This window comes from Tenrec ecaudatus, unplaced genomic scaffold (genome assembly GCF_050624435.1).
Source record: "Tenrec ecaudatus isolate mTenEca1 unplaced genomic scaffold, mTenEca1.hap1 Scaffold_248, whole genome shotgun sequence".
NCBI classification, from domain to species: Eukaryota; Metazoa; Chordata; class Mammalia; order Afrosoricida; family Tenrecidae; genus Tenrec; species Tenrec ecaudatus.
The window spans coordinates 290,001-311,715 of record NW_027458660.1 but is presented as its reverse complement, the minus strand read 5'-3'; the positions used below and the strand labels follow the sequence as shown (position 1 = coordinate 311,715).

At 43.1% G+C, this 21,715-nt stretch overlaps 1 pseudogene; it reads left to right on the top strand.

Annotated features, from left to right (window-relative positions):
* Positions 1-14,874: 14,874 nt before the first annotated feature.
* Positions 14,875-16,974, top strand: LOC142436379 (cyclin-C pseudogene; annotated as a pseudogene).
* The last annotated feature ends 4,741 nt before the right edge of the window (positions 16,975-21,715 follow it).

Here is a 21,715-nt window from a genome sequence, read left to right as displayed (position 1 = left end):
ACTTCCCTGTACCAGAAGACTGAGCTAGATTTTTAAAGCAAATCGAGTGCCTGGAACACAATGGTTGTTAGTTGCTGTTGAGTCAGCTTCCATTCCAACTCACTGTGACAACCAGCTCCCAGTGACTCCATGGGCAATATTCTCCCTGGTCCTGCACCATCTCTTTGGTTGTGCATCAGATTGTGATTCACAGGGGTTTTCGTTAACTGGTTTTCAGAAGAAGAAAGCCACGCTCTTCTTCATCGCTCATCTTAGTCTGGACACATCACAGAAACAGGTTCAGTCTCAAAGCCGCACCCAACCAAGCTTCCCCATTTCAGTATCATAGCAACACAGAATCAGTTCAGTACCTCAGCAATAACCAAGCATCCCACTGACAAATGAGTGTTGGATGCACATGAGTTTCATTGTCTTGGACTCAAACCCAGATCTCCCACATGAAAAAGGAGAATTCTACAACTGAACCACCAATTTACCCTCAGAATATAATATGTATCCAGTAAATGGTTATTAAGAATGTGGCTGCCAGGAAAATCCAGCAATTTCCTGCCAAGGCTTAACACTAATATCTTCCCCCACACACTAGAAGGCTGCAGAGGAATGACTTTCTCCATGCCAGCCCTGGTATCTAGACAAGGGACCCTAACACTGAGCCACTGAGCCCCAGCAGGCTGGGGAGCAATGTCAAATTGGATGAGGGACAATCCTGGTTGAGTTAGTTTCCCTAAGCTCGCAGGGCAGTTTAGCATGTCCACAGCTGTGTTCAGAATAGCCATGCGATTACCACCGAGAGAAATTCTACATGCTTTCACACCCCATGCTAGTCGTTGCAGCCATCGTTGAGTACAGTTCATGCTCATCACTATCTAGAACTCACGGTGACGCTGTGGGTGAGCCATTGGGCAGGTAACCTCAAGGTTGGCAGTTCAAAGGCACCAGTTGTTCACTGAGAGGAAGGTGAGATGATCTGCTCCTGTAAAGATTTAGCCTGAGGAATTTTATATAGGGTCACAGTGAGTCAGGATCAACTCAATGGTGTTGGTTTGGTTTATTAGACCCACTATCAGATCATATTTAATGTTTTTATTAACATGTATATTTGCCACAAATCCAATGTCTTTTATTTTTATCACTGCAGTTCAATACAATTTGTGCCTTTGTGATTCTGTATTTCATTGGAGGTATTTGGAAACATTATTCTGGGGAGTGGGCAGGTGTTCCATAGCCTTTCCTAAATGCCAAAAGGATCCATGGGGTTGCAATGGTTAAGACCCTCTAATAGAGTTTATCAAAGAGCCCTGGAGGCACAATGGTTAAGTGCTCAGCTGCTATCCAAAAGGTTGAAGGTTTGAACCCACCAGTGGCTCTGTTCTTGGAAGAAAAACCAGGCAACTCATTCTTGTAAAGATTACAGCATAGAAAAGCCTAGAGCAGTGGTTCTCAAACTTCCTAATGCCACAACCCTTTCATACAGTTCCTCATGTTGTGGTGACCTCCACAACCATAAAAATATTCTCATTGCTACTTCATAACTGTAATTTTGTTATAGTCACACTGTGCAAGGGTCCCACAGGTGGAGAACCATTGGTCTAGAGAGCTCTGCACTGATGCATTGAGTCACTATGAGTTGGACTGGACTAGAAGGTTCCTAACAAAAACACCAACAATCATTTTTTACCATACCTTGTTAACTCAAAAAGATAAATAAGCAATTTCACAAATGAGGACATCAGTTGCCCCTCCAAACTGGACAAGCATGAGTTAATGGTGACCTTGACCCCACGGTGTCCTCCAGTTGGTGCCATGCTGCCTTTATTCCCTCTGCCTCTCAGTTCTGTGGAGAAGAAGGGGAAAGGGAGGGAAAGAAAAAGAAAGAAATGAAAACATAATTTTCCCAGCTTCTTCACATCACTGAATTGAACTTTACTTTTAATAAAAGTATTATGAAATGGAAATGGTGCTTTCACTATTTTGCTTTTAGGTGATATTCAGAGACATGGTGCTGGTAATTATTTGAGCCGGGGAGGTTAGTGTGCAGACTTTCTGAACATGGTTGAGCCAGCATGCCCCCTTCCAGGCCTAGCATTTCCCTGGACTATGAGAAGTTATAGACAGTCTACCCTCTTCTTCCTCTGACTTCGCTGCAAACCATGGACACACTGGTTCTGACTTGACCTGGCTCCAGTACAGAAAAAAATATCCTCCTTGCATAATTGTAGTGCTTGCATTGGAAGGCACCCAGAGACAAATCTCTCATCTGGTGTCATAATGGGTTATGTGTTGGGCTATTAACTGCAAGGTCAGCAGTTGGAATTCACCAGTCGCTCCTTTGGAGAAAGATGAGGCTTTCTTCTCCCATAAAGAGTTATAGCCTTAGATGAGTATAAAAACTCAAAATGCATTGGCAGAGATTCCACAGAGAATAAGCCTCCATTAAATCCCCTGGGACCATTCACCAGGGATGGGATTAAACCCTGCTCACCGTCAGTACATCAGAAAGTGTATTGTTGCAGATATGATTAGGTTAAACATTAACATCTTATCATTTGTCTTTACTCTTAACACGTTTTTCATTTGTTCTTGTTTTAATATTCTGCTTTCCTTTTTATTGAAAAAAGTAACTAATGTCACTAAACAAGTAGAGAATTTGTTAAATGAGAATCTAATTGGTTATGTAAACTTTCACTGTAAACATAACACAATTTTATTTTTACAAAGAGTTATAGCCTTGGAAACCCAGGAGGCCGCAGTATTTTCTCTCGATAGGATTGTTATGCACCCAATGGCAATGAGTGTTGTTGGATTTTGTTTCTTTATTGTTTCTGTAGCTATGGTGGGGTATAGGGGTTATGTGTTGGGCTGCTAAACGCAATGTCTGAAATGGCAAATTTGAAATCCCCCAGCCACTCCAAGGGAGAAAGATGAGGCTTTCTACTCCCCTAAAGAGTTCCAGTCTCAGAGCAGCCAGTCCACAAAGAGAACAACATGGCTGGCCCCACTATGAGACATGATGCCCCTCAGTGACCAAGGGTGATACAGGGGACAGCACTGGAGACACAGTGTGTGAATTGCACCTAACCTGATTCCACCACACCGAGGCAAAGTGTGGTGGAGTGCAGTGGAACAGCAAGGGAATGGAGGGACAAGGTCCCCAGGGAATGCTGAAAGTGGACTTTGGGGCCAGGTTGTGGTGCCTCAACAGACTGGATTGGAAAACACTCCTAAGGTCCAACAAATGATCCTTGAACTAACTATAAGCTCTTCTTTCTTGATGTGTTTTGTTTTGTTCTTTGTCAGTGGTTTGTTTTGTTGTTTTGTTGTCTGGTTGTATACTGTTGCTCTGTTTTCCTCTGTCTTGTTTTCGTGCATGTTAGTGTCTCCACAGGTCTGTCTCAATAAGACAGGCTGGATGAACTATCTGGAGGAAAAACAACAGGACCAACAGTTCCGGGGGCACTTGGGATAGGGGAAGGTGTGTGGGGGGGTAAGGAAGTGGTGTTAACAAACACAGGGACAAGGGAACAACATGGGACTCAAAATGGTAGTGAGGGGGAAGTGGCAGGCATGGTAGGGAATGATCAAGGGTAAGATTACAAAAAGAAGAGGTATAGTTGTAACCCAGTTTGGGACGGAGCATGGTAGTGGGACAGGAGGAAAGTCAAGGGAGATGGAGGAGAGAGCTAGGAGTCAAAGTGCATTTATAGAGGTCTAGACAAAGACATGTACATGCAAATATATATATATATATGTATATATATATATGTATAGGGAAATAGATCTATGTGTCTATATTTATAGGTTTAGTATTAAGGTTGTGGCAGGACCTTGGGCCTTAACTCAAGCACTCCCTCAATGCATGAATACTTTCTTTTATTAAATTGGCACTCTACAGTGCTCATCCTCCCGACACAACTGCTGAAGCCAAAGCTGGTGAACAAGTAAATGTGGTGAAGAAAGCTGATGGTGCCCGGCTATCAAAAGAGATAGTGTCTGGGGTCTTAAAGACTTGAAGATAAACAAGCGGCCATCTAGCTCAGAAGCAACAAAGCCCACATGGAAGAGCGCACCAGCCTGTGTGATCACGAGGTCCCGAAGGGATCAGTTATCAGGCATCAAAGAACAAAAAAATCACAGTATTAGCTGCACACCTCCATGATACGATTGGCGAAGACAAACGGGTGCATAAGCAAATGTGGCGAAGAAAGCCGATGGTGCCTGGCTATCAAAAGAGATAGTGTCTGGGGTCTTAAAGGCTTGAAGGTGAACAAGCGGCCATCTAGCTCAGAAGCAAAAAAGCCCACATGGAAGAAGCACAACAGCCTGTGCGATCACATGGTGCCAAAGGGACCAGGTATAAGGTATTATGCAAAAAATATATATATACCATATATATGGTATGTATATGGTATATATATATATATATATATATATATATATATATATATATAAATAGTGAATGAAGGGGGAAGTGCAGAGTGGAGACCCAAAGCCCATTTGCTGGCCACTGGAGATCCCCTCACAAAGGGGTTTAGGAGAGGAGATGGGTCAGTCAGGGTGCGATGTAGTACTGATGAAAAACACAGCTTTCCCTAGATCCTGGATGCTTCCTCCCCACAACTACCATGTTCCGTATTCTACCTTGCAGGACTGGATAGGGCAGAGGTTGTACACTGGTACATATAGGAGATGGAGGCATAGGGAATCCAGGGTGGATGATACCTTCAGGACCAGGAGTGTGAGGGTCGATACTGTGAGAGTAGAGCGTGAGTGGGTTGGAAACGGGGAACAGATTACAAGGATCCACATGTAACCTCCTCCCTGGGAGACAGACGGCAGAGAAGGGGGGGAGGGAGGCTCCGGATAGGGCAAGATATGACAAAATAACAATCTGTGGATTATCAAAGGCTCATGATGGAGTGGGGAGCAGGGAGGGAGGTTAAAAAAAAGAGGACCTGATGCAAAGGGCTTAAGTGGAGAGCAAATGCTTTGAGAGTGATTAGGGCAAAGAATGTACGGATATGCTTTATACAATTGATGTATGTATATGTATGGATTGTAATAAGAGTTGTATGAGCCCCTAATAAAATGTTTTAAAAAAAAAAAGTTCCAGTCTCAGAAACTCACAGGTGCAGTTCTACCCCATCCTATAGAGTTGCCATGAGTTGGCATCAAATGGATGGCAGGAAGGACACATAACGATTCAGACCTGGGCTTAGTTTGGGTTCTCACTGAAGCAGACCCTGGCCAAAGACTTAAAGGCAATGAGCTTATTTAGGAAACTCTGAGCATGCAGGTAATGATGTGGGGTAGATTGTGAATCCAATTACAAACCTGGGAACCTGCTGCTTAATCACTTAGGAAGTCTCCAGTGGTAGGGTGTAGCACACGCCTCTCAGAGTTTAGCCATCCAAGGAGTGAGGGGCCTGGTCAGGGCTGTTCCCACTGGCATATGTTCCTCAGCACATTCAGCCAGCACCAGCAAAGTGATCTTCAGAGCTGGCCCTTGGTGACTGAGGCGAGTACACGGAATCAGGAATTTGGGAGTGAAGAGAAGGAGCACCGGGAGTGTCTGCTACAGATTGGAGACTGGAAAGTCAACTCGTTGCTCCTCAAGGGGACAGGCACTCCCCTCTCTGGATCTCACTTTTAACATCGATACACAAAGGTCGATTCCGTGAGGGTCACAGACTGGGGACTCCCATAGCCAAATGAGGACCTGTGTGGACTCTGGTTGGCCTGCTTATTCACTGCCATCTAGAAGATTCCAACTCACCGTGACCCTGTAAGACCGAGCAGAACTGCCTCTGTGGGTTTCCGAGGCTGAAATTCTATATGGACTAGAAAGTCTCATCTCTGCACAACCCCCACCCTATCCCCCACACCCCGATCCCCAGTGTGACTGGTGGTTTCAAACTACTGACCTTCTAGTTAGCTGCCCAACACATAACCCACTGTGCCACCAGGGCTCTTTGGCCTACCTGGCTTCTATCCAATGTTATTGAATCGCCTTTGAAAAAATCAGGAGCTTTTTAAGAAAACAGGAATTTTGACTTTCTCTAGAAAAATCGATCTGGCATCACTGGAACCTAAACTAGAGGATCCACAATTCCACGTGGCTCTGGGAATCTCAACATTTCTTCCTCCTGCTCAAAGTAAAATGGTTTAAGGGGACCTTTCACAGCTGGTGGGCTGGTCTCCTTTCTAGAAAGTTGCCTCTGTAAAGAAAATGCATCTTTCTTCCCTTTTACCTAGTTGGGGGTGGTGAGGGTAGCGGGAGCCATTGGGTTAAGAAAAAACAGTCGAGGTAGCTTCAGTTGCCCTGCCAGGGCTTTAGAGTCCAAGCCTTTTTTGCTCCACCTGACTGGCCTGCTGTTTCCAGGGCAGCCCCACCATCTGTTCCCAGATGCAGGGAGGGAGCCGACTTTCCTTCATCACACCTGCCCCAAACTCAGGCCCAGAACTACTGTCTAAACACAGAACAACTTTTGTCTGTGGCCAAATGTGGGACCCCAAATTTCTTCCCTCTTTCCCAATACTCCTTCAGTGACTTGATGACCTGGGCCAGGCTGAGATGAATTAGCTTGCTCCTCACAGCTGGCTGCTGGGTTCCAGTCAACTCCCAGAAGCCACTGGCTGTGCCCATCAGTAGAAGTGGGAGTTGAGAACCCTCAGCTCTTGGCTGAGCAGCTCTGTCAGTCTGTAGCTGTTGACTGTAGCTGCTTCTGACAGCCAGTCTAGCTGGTGCTTTAAGTCATTTCAGTCGCTCCACCTCAGCTGTGATTAGTCTAGTCTCTGTAGCCTCAGAGGGAGGGGAAAACAAAACACCTCAATTACTTTGAATCAGAGTGGGTTATCCTCTTTTAAAAGGCAGAAAGTCTGAATTGGAGGATATTTTGGGGGGTCTCTTTTATGCATTTCACATTTACAAAATAAGAACTAACAGTATTTGTTCCAGTAAGTGGATCAGAACCAACTAAGGGCCCACTCCTCCCACCAGGCCACGTCTCACTAAGAATAGAGGTCCATCACTTGTCTGGCATTTTGTGGTACTGTGGTGACTTTTGTTTTGTGAGATACTGGGAGCTATGTGATTGGCATTTCATATACCAGCAGGGTCACCCAAAGAGCTTCCAGACAAAGAACAGACAATGAAGAAGGAATTGGCTGCCCGCATGGGAAGAATGAGCCATTGAAAACCCTATGGATAGCAGCAACACTGTCAGTTACTAGACCCCCCATGAACAACAGAAGAACATTGTCAGAACGTGTGCCAGATGATGAGCACTTCAACTTGGAAAGTATTCAAAATACGGCTGAGGAAGAGGAAGAGCTGGCTTTTCATAGGCAAGTCGACCATAATGATGCAAATCGAGTATAGCTATCAGGACCTTCATTTGCTGATGGGGCACAACTCAAAATGAGGAGAAACAGTTCAAATCGTCATTAATAATTGAAACTTGGGATGTATGAAATATGAATCTAGGGACATTGGAAGTCATTAAAAATGAAATGGAATACATAAAGATTGATATTGTAAGCATTAGTTAGCGGAAATGGACTGATATTGACCATTTTGAAACAGAAAATCTTATGGTTTACTCTGCTGGAAATGACACAATCAAGAGAAACAACATTGCATTCATCATCAAAAGGACATTTTAAGATCTATTTTAATGTACAATGCTATCTTTGATAGGATGCTATGTAGCCCCCTTCAAGGAGAACCAATCAATACAACTATTGTTCAAATTTATGCACCAACCACCCAAAGCTGGTGACACAGAAATTGAATAATTCTACCACCATATTCAGTCCCAAATTTGTCAGACTTGCTATCAAAATGCTATTGGAATGCAAAAGTTGAAAACAAAGAGGAAGGATCAGTAGTTGAAAAATATGGTCTTGGTGATAGAAACCTAGCTGGAGATCGCATGACAGAGTTTGCAAGACCAATAAATTGCTGATAGCATATACTATGTTTTCCAACTTCTGTTCTTTCCTCTTTGATTCCTACATTTGCACTCCAATCACCAATAATTACCAATTTATCTTGATTGTATGTTAGAATTTTGCATGATTAATGATTTCTTCAAACATATGATCAACAACAAAAAAGGTGACCATAAATGTGGACTTCTCCAGATGGAATACACAGAAATCAAATTGACTACACCTGTGGGAAGAAACAATAAAAGAAGCTCAATATCAGCAACTGAAACCAGTCCAGGGGCTGATTGTGGAACAGATCAGCAATTGTTCATATGTGAGCTCAAGTTGAAGTTAGAGAAAATGCAAACAAGTACACGAGAGTCAATATACAACCTTGATAATAACCCACCAAATTTTGAGAACATCTCTGAATAAAGCACAGTGTCATTTAAAAAAAAAAAGGAAAGAAAAGATACAAGTGCATGTCAGAAGAGACTCTGAAACTTACTCTTAATCAGAGAGTAGCTAAGGCAAATGGAAGAAATGATGAAGTAAAGAGCTAAAAAGAAAATTTCAAAGGACAACTCGAGAATACAAAGTAAAATATTATCACAAAATGTGCAAAGGCCTAGAGTTAGAAAACCAAAACAGATCATATTCAGCATATCTTAAACTGAAAGAACTGAAGAAAAATGTCAAGTCTCGAGGTGCAATATTAAAAAATTCTATGGGAAAAATATTGAATGATGAAGGAAACATCTGAGGAAGATGGAAACAATATGGAGTCACTGTATCAAAAAGAATAGACCAACATTCAACCATTTCAGGAGGTAACATATGAGCAAGAACCAATGGTCAGGAAAGAAGAAATCCAAAATGCATGGAAAGCACTAGCCCAAAACAAGATGCCAGGAATTGCTGGGATATCTATTGAAATGTTTCCACAAGCCGATAAAGCACTGGCAGCACTCACTCATCTATGTCAGGAAATTTGGAATACAGCTACTTGGCTAACGGACTGGAAGAGATCCATATGTGTATACATACCAAAGAAGGGAGACAAACGGAATGGTCGAATTATGTACCCCTATCATTGGCATCACATGTGAGTCAAATTGCACTGAAGCTAATACAACAACAGTTGCATTAATTCATTGACAGAAAGTTACCATATTCAGCATTCAAGAGCCATCGTGGCACAGTGGTTACAGGTTGGATTGCAAACCCCAAGGTCAGCAGTTCAAAACCACCAGTCACTCCGTGGGAGAAAGGCAAGGTTTTCTACTCCCATAATGAGTTACAGTCTCAGAAACTCACAGGGGCAGTTAGTTCTACCCTATACTATAGGGTCAGGATGAGTTGTCATCAACTACAAGGCAGTGAGTTTGGTTTCCCAGAGATTTAAGCCAGATTCAGAAGAGGATGTGGAACAAAGGATATCAGATATCAGATGGATCTTGCCTGAAAGCAGTGAATACCCAAAAGATGTTTATTTATGTTTTATTAACACCCAAGGTATCTGACTGTGTGGATCATAACAAAACATGGATAGTTTTGAGAAGGGAATTCCAGAACACTTTGTCTTGCTCATGTGAAACTTGTACATGGATTAAGAAGCAGTAGCAAAAATAGAACAAGGGTAGATTGCATGGTTTAAGAATCAAGAAAGGTGTGCATCCAGGTTACACCCACTTATTATACTTTTTCAATCTGTATGGTGAGCAAATAATCAGAGAAGCCAAATTATATGAAGAAGAACACAGAATCAGATTTGGAGGAAATATTATTAACAACCTGCTATATGCAGACGACACAGTTTGGCTTGCTGACAAGGATGGGGGACTTGAAGCACTTGCTGGTGAAGATCAAGGATTGCAGACTTCAATGTGGGATACAACTCAACACAAAGAAAACCAAAGTCCTCACAACTGAACCAATAGGTAACATGATGATAAATCGAGAAAAACTTGAAGTTGTCAGGGATTTTGTCTTGTCTGGATCCACAAGCAATGCTCCTGGAAGCAGCAGTCAAGAGATGAAAAGATACATTGCACTGGGTAGATCTGCTGCATAAGAGCTCTTTAGAATGTTGAAAAGTTAGGATGTTACTTTAAGCAGGAAGTGCACCTGATCCAAACCATGGTATTTTCATTTGCCTCATCTGCATGTGAAAAGCTTGCCATTGAGTGAAGAAGACCCAGGTAAACTATGAATTTGAACCATGGTACTGGCAAAGAATATTGACAGTACCATGGACTGCCAAAAGAACAAACAAAATCTGTCTTGGAAGTACGGCAAGAATTCCCATTAGAAGTAAGGATGGTGAGACTTTGGACATGTTGTCAGTGGAGACCAGTCCCTGGAGAGGCATCATGCTTAGAAAAATGGAAGGGCTGTGAAAAAAGGGTGAAGGCCCTTGAAGAGCTGGATTGACACAGTGACTACAACAAGAGGACTGAGCATAGGAACACTTGGGTGGATGGAGGAGGAGCTGTTATTGTTACATTCTGCTGTGAATAGGTTTGCCATGGACCAGAACCAACTGGATGGCAAACTAACAACAACAACAACAACAACACCAACAACAGGGAGAGACATTAAAAAGCCAAACTCACTGCCATTGAGTTGACCTTGATTCAGAGCAACCCGTGAGTTTCCCGAGAGTGTAACTTTTCACAGGAGGGGAAAGCCTGTTTAACCTACTACTTAGCAGCCCAGCCCATCACCAGGGCTCCACAAGGATAGAGAGAAGCACTGTTAGGGCTGGATAGGGCAGAGGCTGTATACTGGTACATATGAGGGCTGGAGGTACAGGGAATCCAGGGTGGACGATACCTTCAGGACCAAGGGTGTGAGGGGCGATGCTGGGAGAGTGGAGGGTGAGTGGGTTGGAAAGGGGGAACTGATTACAAGGATCCACATGTGACCTCTTCCCTGGGAGAGGGACAGCAGAGAACCGGGGAAGGGAGACCCCGGATAGGGCAAGATATGACAAAATAACGATGTATAAATTACCAAGGGCACATGAGGGAGGTGGGAAGGGGTGGGAGGGGGAAAAAAAGAGGACCTGATGCAAAGGGCTTAAGTGGAGAGCAAATGCTTTGAGAATGATTGGGGTAGGGAATGTATGGATGTGCTTTATACAATTGATGTATGAATATGGGTGGATTGTGATAAGAGTTGTATGAGTCCGTATTAAAATGCAAGAAAAGAAAAGAGGAGAAAAAAAATGATTAGGGCAAAGACTGCACAGATGTGCTTTATACAATTGATGTATGTATATGTATGAACTGTGATAAGAGTTGTATGAGCCCCTAATAAATTGTTAAAAAAAATGATCCTCAATTCTATCTGAATCCTTGCCAGGGCTGCAAGTTGCCTTAATAAACACAAGCAAAAAATGTACCTCTGGCAGCAGACCGCTCAGGTTCAAATCCAGGCTCTCTAACTTATTGACTATGTGACCTTGGACCTCTCTGTGCTTCCAAAGACTCACTTTCCAAAAAGGGAAGTCATAAGCCAACTTTTCTTATTCCTCACTGGGTTGCTTTGAAGATGAAATGAGACATCTGTCTAAAAATGCTTGTGACCATCCCTTGGTTCTCAGAGCTCCACAAATGCTATGGATTATTGTTTTAAGATTATGAATGCTTTTTTTCCAAGGGTAGTGCAAAGATTAACATCAGTGCTACTTCTCTCTGACAAAATATAAATCCAAATTTCTAAATAGCAGGGTCTGAACGGATGCGCTGTTAACAGCATCTTGCTTTTCTCCCATCACTTGTCACAGTAAATCTGATAAGAAATGCTGGGCTAGGGCCTGCAGCCAAGCCCCTCACTGGCAGAGTGCAGGACCTCAGGTTGTTGGCAGGCCAAGGGGCATCACAATGGCAAGAGGAGACTCCACAAAGGGCCCCTGATTCCTCCCCCACGCCCCCCTTCCCCACGTTCAGGGTGAAACGTCAAAATACAATTTTTTTTGTCACCTGGTGAAATAATGAGCCCCCATTCCCGTTGCCTTGGTATCATCAGAGCGCAACAGCCACGTGGGGTAATCGCTGTCTCCATGTTAATGCTGCTCAGTTCAAACATTTTCACAGGCCCTGGCGAAATGAAACCCGTGCTTTCTACCTAGGTGGAGTTTGAGGCGATTCAGCCCATTTGCTTCTGCTGAAGAGGCTACCTCAGAAAAACAGGAAATAAAAACATAGAGGGTGCCATTGACATTAGGTTTCTCGTTTTCTTCCTTTCTTCCCTACCTTCCTTTCTTCTTCTTGCCCTTCTCTTTCTCTTTTCTTCCTTCCCTCCCTTTGCTCACGTCTTCCTGCCTGCCTTCACCTTCCATCTTCCCTCCCACACTCCTCCATTTCTTCTTCGCTCTTCTCTCCCCACCCCCACCTTTCTCCTTTCCTTCCCTGCCTTTTCCCTTCAGCCTCCCAGTCTCCCTCCTTCACTCTCTCCCTTTCCTCCTTCCTTTCCCCACCTTGTTTTCATCCAGTGATTTGTACTCCTTTCTTCCTCTCATCCCACCCCTCCCCATTGCTGGAGAAACATCAGTTCCTTTTGGCGCTGGTTTTTTGGCGCCAGACCCTGTTCTTTGGGTGTTCACAAGTCTGCGTCCTGTGTGCAAACATAAGACAGACATATGATCAGGGTTGGACAGATGATGGGATTTGACAGGTGTTCTGCACCCGAAATCTCCAGGAGGCAAAGGTAAAGTCAGGCTCCTGCCTTTAAGGTTATATCTCCCATTGTAACTGCATCCCACAGAGGCTCCTGCCTCCTGGCCACCTGAGGCCTGCTGCCTGCCTTCCTCTAGCTCCTGGGGAATTGGGGCAGCAGTGGCAAGAACAACAAAAATCCCCAGGAGTTGACAAGAAGGGAGGCTGCCTTGCTCAAGAGACGGCCCCCTCACACACCTGCATGTTGTTGAGATGCAGGTTCTCATCCCTGTGGCTGGGCAAGAAACGCCCCCTCGGCCAAACGCAGTGGCTTCAAACAAGGACCATCATCGTGTGGTTTCTGGGAGGCCACTGGGTCGTGCTTGGAGTCTCCCATGAGTTGGCAGTCACATGGGAACTGGGGCAGGGGCCTCTGGTGACTCCAGTGCGTACACGTGCACTCAGAGTGCTGGCAGCTGAAGCTGGCCGTTAGCTGGGTGCTTAGCTGGGTTGTTGGTTGGAGTGTCTCCACGTGGCCTTTCCAGGTGGCTCAGGCTTCTTTCAGCATAGTGTCCGGGTGCAGAGAAGTGTCCTGAGAGGTAGCACGTGGAGGCTGGACATTCTGAGGGTGAGCACTCAAGAAGAAGACTTTGAAGGGATTTTTCAGAAGCTGTGAAGCACTTTGGGGGAGGGAAGGGGGTTGCCCAAACTAGATGTCACAGTGTCATCTTCTCCATAATCTATTGGTCACAGAGGTCATGAAACATCCCAATTTAAGGGGAAAGGGCATAGACTCTACCTTCCTATAGGTAGCCTGTCAAGGAATTTGGGGGTCACATACGAAGACTGGGAGACCCTGGGTGGCACAAATGGTTAAGGACTCAACGTATCAAGTGGTGGGCAGTTGCACCCCTCAGAAGAAATAAATAATGGCCTGCTTCTAGAAGCCCACAGGCTTGAAAAACCTGTGATGTGTAGTTTCTCCCTGGCACCTAGGGGGTCCTCAGGAGCCAGAACCAACATAACAGCAACGGGTTGGGTTTTTGTTGGTTTTGTTTGGGCTAATATTAAAACGACTAGTATGAAATTATATATGTATTGTGTTTAACTCTCAGGACTCTGATTATGCTGAAGTTGAACAAAACCGTCTGCCTCTTCTATGAACGCCAGCCAATGGAGGCAAAGGGTGAGGGTCTAGAGGAAGAATGAATGTCACATTCCCGTCCTTATGTTTCAGTTGTCCTTAAAGGGCACAGGGGACAAACCAGATGTCTTTGATATGATTTTAGCCTAATGATGTGCTAGTATGATGATGAGCAGCCTGAAAAGTGGTTTTAACTAATGTGATCCAATATTTGAAAAGTTGACGATTTCACATCGAATTTTATATTCTCAGCATCTCAGTTACAAACAGAAAATCAGGCCTTAAAATCCTTGCATTTCCCCAAGGCAACAACAGTCTGGAGCTAGAATTTGAATGTCCCCTGTGGATGAGCTGACATGTGCCTGTTAACCACAGTCCCCATCCATCCCTATTGCCCCCAACACAGAGGTTGGCTACTAGTATCCTTTATCTATATGGCTAAATAGGTTAGTTGGTTTGGATTGGGTTGCTAGTTTTTCCTTTTTTTTTTTTGTGCTTACTTTTGATTTTTTGGGGGGCTAGGAAATGGTGTGTATTTTGGTACCATATCTTCCAAAGCGAGAAAATAAAACCCAGTAAGCCAAGAAGGTCAAACAGTCTAGATTAATGATGAAAGGAGGAGCCCTGTTGGTGAAGTAGATTATGAGTTGGACTTCTAACTGCAAGATCAGAAGTTCGAAACTCCCCCCACCCCACCCCCACTCCCCAAGAGAAATATGAGATTTTCTACTCCTGTAACGATTTACAGCCTTGGAAACCCACAGGGGCAGTTCTATACTCTGTCCAAAGGGTTGCTATATGTCATAATTGATTCCAGAGTAGTGAGGTTTTCTTGATTGATATAAATAATTTTTGGTGAGTATTGAAAAAACCAGTCAATATTATTTTTAATACACATCAAAGAAGGTCCACATTAATTGTTCACACAACCCTGCCACCTTCTTTCTTTATTCCCTTGCCTCTCACTCTCCTTTCTTCCTCCCTATGGTCTTTTATCTCATTCTTTTTCTTTCAAGGGTTAGCCTAGGAGTGGGGAAGTCTGAGTAATTCTTAACCAAAAGACTAAATTGGGGTTGCCGCCGCGGAGCGGAGTGGAGCTGGTTGCAGTCACGGAGCTCGGGTACCGAGCGGGCTGGGTCTATGGTCGCTCCGCGGGTCGCTCCGCCGGCTGGTGCTTCTTCATCAGGACAAGCTGTGTTCCATGGCAGGGAACTTTTGGCAGAGCTCCCACTATTTGCAATGGATTTTGGATAAACAAGACCTTCTGAAGGAGCGCCAAAAGGACTTAAAATTTCTCTCAGAAGAAGAGTATTGGAAACTACAAATATTTTTTACAAATGTTATTCAGGCATTAGTTGAACATCTTAAATTAAGACAGCAAGTTATTGCCACTGCTACAGTCTATTTCAAGAGATTCTATGCCAGGTATTCTCTGAAAAGTATAGATCCCATATTAATGGCCCCTACTTGTGTGTTTTTGGCATCCAAAGTAGAGGAATTTGGAGTAGTCTCAAATACAAGGTTGATTGCTGCTGCTACTTCTGTATTAAAAACTAGATTTTCATATGCCTTTCCAAAGGAGTTTCCTTATAGGATGAATCATGTATTAGAATGTGAATTTTATCTTTTAGAACTAATGGATTGTTGCTTGATAGTGTATCATCCTTATAGACCTTTGCTCCAGTATGTGCAGGACATGGGCCAAGAAGACATGTTGCTTCCCCTGGCATGGAGGATAGTGAATGATACCTATCGAACGGAGCTTTGCCTACTGTACCCTCCTTTCATGATAGCTTTAGCTTGCCTACATGTGGCCTGTGTTGTACAGCAGAAAGATGCCAGACAATGGTTTGCTGAGCTTTCTGTGGACATGGAAAAGATTTTGGAAATAATCAGGGTCATTTTAAAACTCTATGAACAGTGGAAGAATTTTGATGAGAGAAAAGAGATGGCAACTATTCTTAGTAAGATGCCCAAACCAAAACCACCTCCAAACAGTGAAGGAGAGCAGGGTCCAAATGGAAGTCAGAACTCTAGCTACAGCCAGTCTTAGAACATTCCGAAGATTTTCATAGTGGACCACTTGGAAATAAACCATTGGACAGATTTCAGTAATGTCTTCAATGGAACACAAATGAAAATGAATAGTTGGTTTCTGTCAAGCATTTTGGGAAGTGATTTTATTTTTGCAAAATAATTTTCCTTACCTGGTTTGATTTTACTGCATCATTGATTAAAACCTCTTAATTATAAAAATTTTGAAAGTTTCTAAGGAACCTGCAGATAGACAGACATAGACATATCAAGATTTATAGCTCTTTGATTAGTATAATTTTTAAGTTGAATAATATAATTTTAAAATTTGGATTTGTAGCTTTTTATTAAGTCAGGAAACATGAACACAATTTGTTTTAAATCCTCTTTGGTCACTGAAGGACCAGAACAAGGACAATAAAAGTCAAACATCTGAGGGCTTTTTTCCCTCTTTAACTTAATTTTAAAGCTGTATTTAAGGAATCAAATCTTACAAAATCCTGGAAGATTTTGGTAATGATGTTGATGATTTCAGGGAAAATAATCAAGTACCTATTGATTTAAAAGTATATTTTATTCAATAGTTTTGGTGTCTTGCCAGGGAAGACTCTAGCCCAGTTCTAGCAGAAAAGTGCAATATGTACAGCAAGCATATTTTGATGTTTTAAAAGTTATATTAATTCTGTAAACATTTTAAAAGGCTGGGCAAACTTTAAAAGAAAAAAAAAGATCCTACATGAAGTTATTTGCAATTGAGTCACAGTTAATCAAGCATTTAAAATTTTTTAATTGGCTAAAACACCGATTATATGGTTAAAATTTGGTAAACTTTCAATGTTAATTTTTACTGTACTGTGAAAAAAATTTTATAATACATACATCCCTTACTTAATTTTTCTGTTTTAGTGTGACTTCACAAATTTACTATAGATATCCTGAGCCAAGAACACAATCAGGTTTCGGGCCAGTTTGATACTGGCTGTTCTTAATTCTGATATGAGTGGAGGAGTTCAGGCTCAATGTCATCTCAGTGGGACTGTGCTGTCTGTGGAACTCAATGAATTAATAATTTTCTTCAGACTTGAAGGAGAGTGGTAAATAAGTTAAGGAGTTAAAGGATGTCAGTGTACAATTTAAGGGTTCATTGTGGAAAATGGATTATTAAATGTTGAATTCCTGGTATAAAACTGCAAGAATAAAAGAAAGTTCTCCAAAAAAAAAAAGACTAAATTGGTTTTATTGTTGGTGTTATTACTTGGGTTAAATTTTTTTCTTTTCTCTTCTTCTATTGGTTTGTGTCATGTAACCCAGAAAATGAGGAAACATTTGGAACATCAAAACACTATCCTTTCTCAGTAGACTACAAGCATTAAAGGCAACAGAGATAAATACTCCAATAATAACAATAACATACAAGGATAGCTAGAGAGATAAATAGATAGATAGAAAAACCACAAAATCTGAGCAGTTGTGGGAAGGAGAATGGGACTAGCCCCATGAATAAATATAGGTTTGCCAGAGAATAGTTCTATATACATATTAGCATATACTACAAATATGTTCATGAATATAATAGTGCATCCAGGAGGCATAGTTATGAAAATGTCTTAGGTATAACAAAACCCCTTGAGGGAGCGTGTCCTAAATATGGGGGATCAGGAACATAGCTCTGAGAGACCTCAAGATCAATTGGAACAAACTAGCTCACAAAGACAATGTTCTGTATCCATCAGGGAAGTGACTGGGGTCTTCAAAAGCTAGTGAGTAGCAAACTAAAAGTCGGTTCTTGGTCTCACCCTATGTGTTGGACAGGGTTCTCTAGAGAGAGAAAACCATATTGCTAGTAATTATATATAAATATATTAAAAAGCTAGATATACAATAGAAGAAATGAACCACTAAATTATATACAGATAGATAACACAAGAAACTAACAGTGAAATTATAAAACAGTGAGACACTAGCAGTCCTTTAAGGCTTGAGAGCCGCCAGTTGCCAGTCCCTTTCTGTAGAGAGAGCTGGGCTATATATACCCAGGCAGCAAACAGCAAGGCAAGTCACCAACTGTCACCAACTGTCGGTCCCCAGCTCCAGAGATGAACATACCAATCCTGTGGGATTAAATGAACCTCAACTTACAGCGACACAGTCCACAAGCTAGGCATCCCACAGGTAGTGTACCCCTTTAAATTGAGGCACAGAACAAGCAAGGCGAGGCTCACGAAACCATCTATCCCTCTGCCCTTCGATTAATCCTACTTGTGTTTATCGGCTAGGCTGGCACTATAAACTATTGGACCCTGTCTGGAGCAAATAACAGTGAATAAAATCAAGATGCCTGGCAACAATTAGTCCAAATCAGTAATGGACTATGCGTACCTCAGCCTCTATGATGCTAAGGTCAGAAGAACTAAAAGGTGCCTGCCTATCACAAACAGCTGCTCTGAAAGGGATCATGGTACATGATCCTAGATAGAGTGGGGAGTAATGTGTCAGAAAACTGAAAGTCATACTACTACTACCAATAGTAATAATAATGATAAAAGATGAGGTTTATTGGTTAGATAGACTAGTGAGATCCCCACTACTATGGTCCTTCATCACCCTTCAGGTCTGGAACTGAATTCCACCCCCTGAAAAATAGACAGGTTTATAAAGTGAACCTTATGAGAATCAAAGGTTGCAGCCCTCAGTATGGATTACAACTCAATGTCAAGAAGACACACATCCTCACAACTTGATCAATAGGTACCATGATAAATGGAGAAGTTTGTTGTTTTTTTATTTGTTGTTATTTGTTGAAGTTGTCACGGATTTTTGTCTTGATGAGGTATATAATCAATGCTCTTGGAAGCTGCAATCATGAGATCAAATGATGCATTGCGTATGGATACATTTGGTGCACAATACGTCTGTAGAGTGCTAAAAAGCAAGGATGTTACTTTGAGGACTAAGGTGCACCTTACCCAAGCCATAGTAATTTAAATTGCCTCATAAGTATGTGAAAGTCAGACATTGAATAAGGAAGGCTGAAGAAGAATTGATATGTTTGAATTGTGGTGCTGGTGAAGAATATTGAAAGTAACATGGACTGCCAAGGGAACAAACAGATCTGTCTTAGAAGAAGTATGGTCAGAGGGCTCCTTAAAGGCAAGGATGGTGAGACTTCCTCTCACATACTTTGGTCATGTTATTAAGAGAGACTAGTCCCTGGAGAAGGACATCATGCCAGGTGAAGTAGAGGGACAGTGAAAGAGAGGAAGCCCCTTAAGGAGATGGATTGACAGTGACTGAAACAAGGGGCTCAAGCTTGGGAACAATTAGGAGAATAATTCAGGGCTAGGTAGTGATTCTTTCTGTTTGGCATAGGGTCAATGTGGGTTGCAACTGGCTCAATGGCACCTGATAAGAACAACTACACCAAAATGAATCATAGCACTGAGGAGCACACATTCCTCAGAACCATCAACCATTCAAAAGCTAATAGGCAGTATTTGCCCAAGGCCAAATTCAAAAGGCAGGCAAGGTTAGGGGAGAAGGGTGAATGAAAACAGGAAGCAGAGTTTCAATGGCATGAGTGATATTACATTGCAGGAGATTGTCATCAATGTCACATAAAAAAACGAGTATAAATTGTTATGTGCAAAGCTGATTTTCTCTGTAAATCTTAACCCACCTTACAATAAAAAGTTTCTTTTTTAAAAAAAAAAAGACACCATAGTTCATATAATAGACACAGCCAAAGATCTCCTGGACAATTCTAAAATGATCTCCCAAATGATTTGGGTAGTTAGCCCTCCCCAGGGAGTTCTACCCATTGAAACGCTGGGTGGTTATGGCTGCAATTATATTTCAGGCCAGAAGAGGCAGCAGAGGCCTGGTTGTTCAAATGCTGCAAAACTACCAGACAATGGGCAAACAGTTTCTTTCCACGGACGACTAGCGGCTCTGTCATATCCATGTCTGGTGTTCAACACTTGGCGACAGAATCCAGCCCGCTGGGTTTGGGTGGGGTCTGTTTCTCACCCATGCTTGGCTTGGGATTGTTCTATGGCATCCACTAAGTGGAGTCCTTTCCTTTCTGATGTCCCAAGAAAGCTGTTTTCTCCTTTTTCCTCTCTGGCCCTCTTCCCAAGAACCCTGGGGTTCACTCTGCTTTCCTCTGGTTGATGTTTCTCAGGCAGTTACTTGACCTTGGTTCATCTACTGCAGGTGACCATTTGCAAGGAACTGTACCGTCCTTGGATGGTGTTGTTCATGAGCTAGGCTGCGAACTATGGGTTAAAGGTTTGAGTTCACCCAGAGGTGCCTTCCAAGAAGGGCCTGGTGATATGCTTCTGGAAAAAAACTCACCTCAGCCATGGAAAATTCTAGGGACCGGACTTCTCTAACACACTTGGGCTCTATATGAGTCCGAGTTGACTCAATGGCAATTGGTTGCTGGTATTCCTGTAAGTAGAAGACAACAATCTTTAAGCAGTCCCTCTTGGATTCATGGGAGGAGGATGGCTTCCGCTGAGAGAACTTCTCAGGGCTCCAAGGGCTCAATGATCTTACAAAAAATGAGAGAAACGATGAGCCTGATGACAGATGATATTGCTATGCAGGCCCCGTTTCAGGATGCTCAAGATTCCAGGTCTTTCCCTGACTCACAGTGGAGCCGTGTTAGGTTCCAAATAGAAGGTCACCCTTGCTCCCAGGACCTGGAGCCTTGTAGCTGAGCAGAGCAGTCATGATGAGAAAGAGGACCCAAGGGGGAAGTCAGAGGGCTGCTTCATTTGTCTCGTTGTCAAGCAAGTAAATGTTTTGGCAGGAAATTTCTCTTCAAGAGTGTTCTGATTTCTTGAAGGAAATCTTCTGAACCATTTCCTCAGGGGAAAACCACTCAACTACCTCTGGAAGGAAGATTTTTCTCCTTCCAAGCTTACCAGGCTGTGCTAACTCACAGAGGAGGTGTGACTAGCAGGCAATGAAACTGATTTCCAGACTCCTATGAAAACCAGCAAGTGCTCGACTGCTAAGTGAAAGGCCGGCAGTTGGAAAACCCCAGCTGCTCTGCAGGAGAAAGTGGTGGCTGACTGTGTCTGACAAGATGACAGCTGTGGAAACCCAGTGGGGCAGTTCTCCTCTGTGCTCTACAGTTGCTTTCAGTTGGAGTGGACTTGATAGTGATAGATCTGATCTTTTTTTCCCCATGAAAATCAGCTTGCACGAATACATGTGCATTCATGGATGTCTGTGTCTGCTTTGGCATGCATGTGCAAATATGTGCCTATTTGCACGTGGATGGATACGTCTGTGAATGTGGGCGTCTCTATTTACTTTGCCATGTGTGTGCACATGTCTGCCTTTGTCAGTATGCATGCGGGCTCAGGCAGCATAGAGAGATCACAGAGAAACTTGGAGAGAAAGAGAAAAGTAACCTATTTTCTCATGGGTCTCCCATACCTGACGGTCTACTGGCATCCACCGCCACGAAGACCAGAGATCACTTCATGCCATGTGTCCAGCTGCCCATTGCTGGTTGAGGTCAGTCACCAGGGAGGCAAGTCAGACTGGCCTCTCCATCCTACCACCCACCTGCAGGAGTGATTCCCACCATCTGTCCTGGAGCCCCTCCCACCTTACTCAGCCTCCCTAGACATTGAGTGAAAGGCGTTTCCAACGTTTTTACATAAAGATTTCTGAGATTGACTGAAGAAATGATTTCATTTGACAAAACATGAAGCTTTTAATTTAAAGATTTGAGGCAAGTGCCCTCCAGAGAAGGGGACACAGGACGGGGCCATGCTCCCTTCCGGTATGCACGGGGGTTGCTATGAGTTGGAACCAACTTGATGAGCACCTGCCAGCAACAACAACATCCAGAAATTGTCCAAACTTCTGTGGCCTCAACTCGGAAATGAGAATATTAACATTGCCTCCTAGAAAGAACTCAAGGTATGTA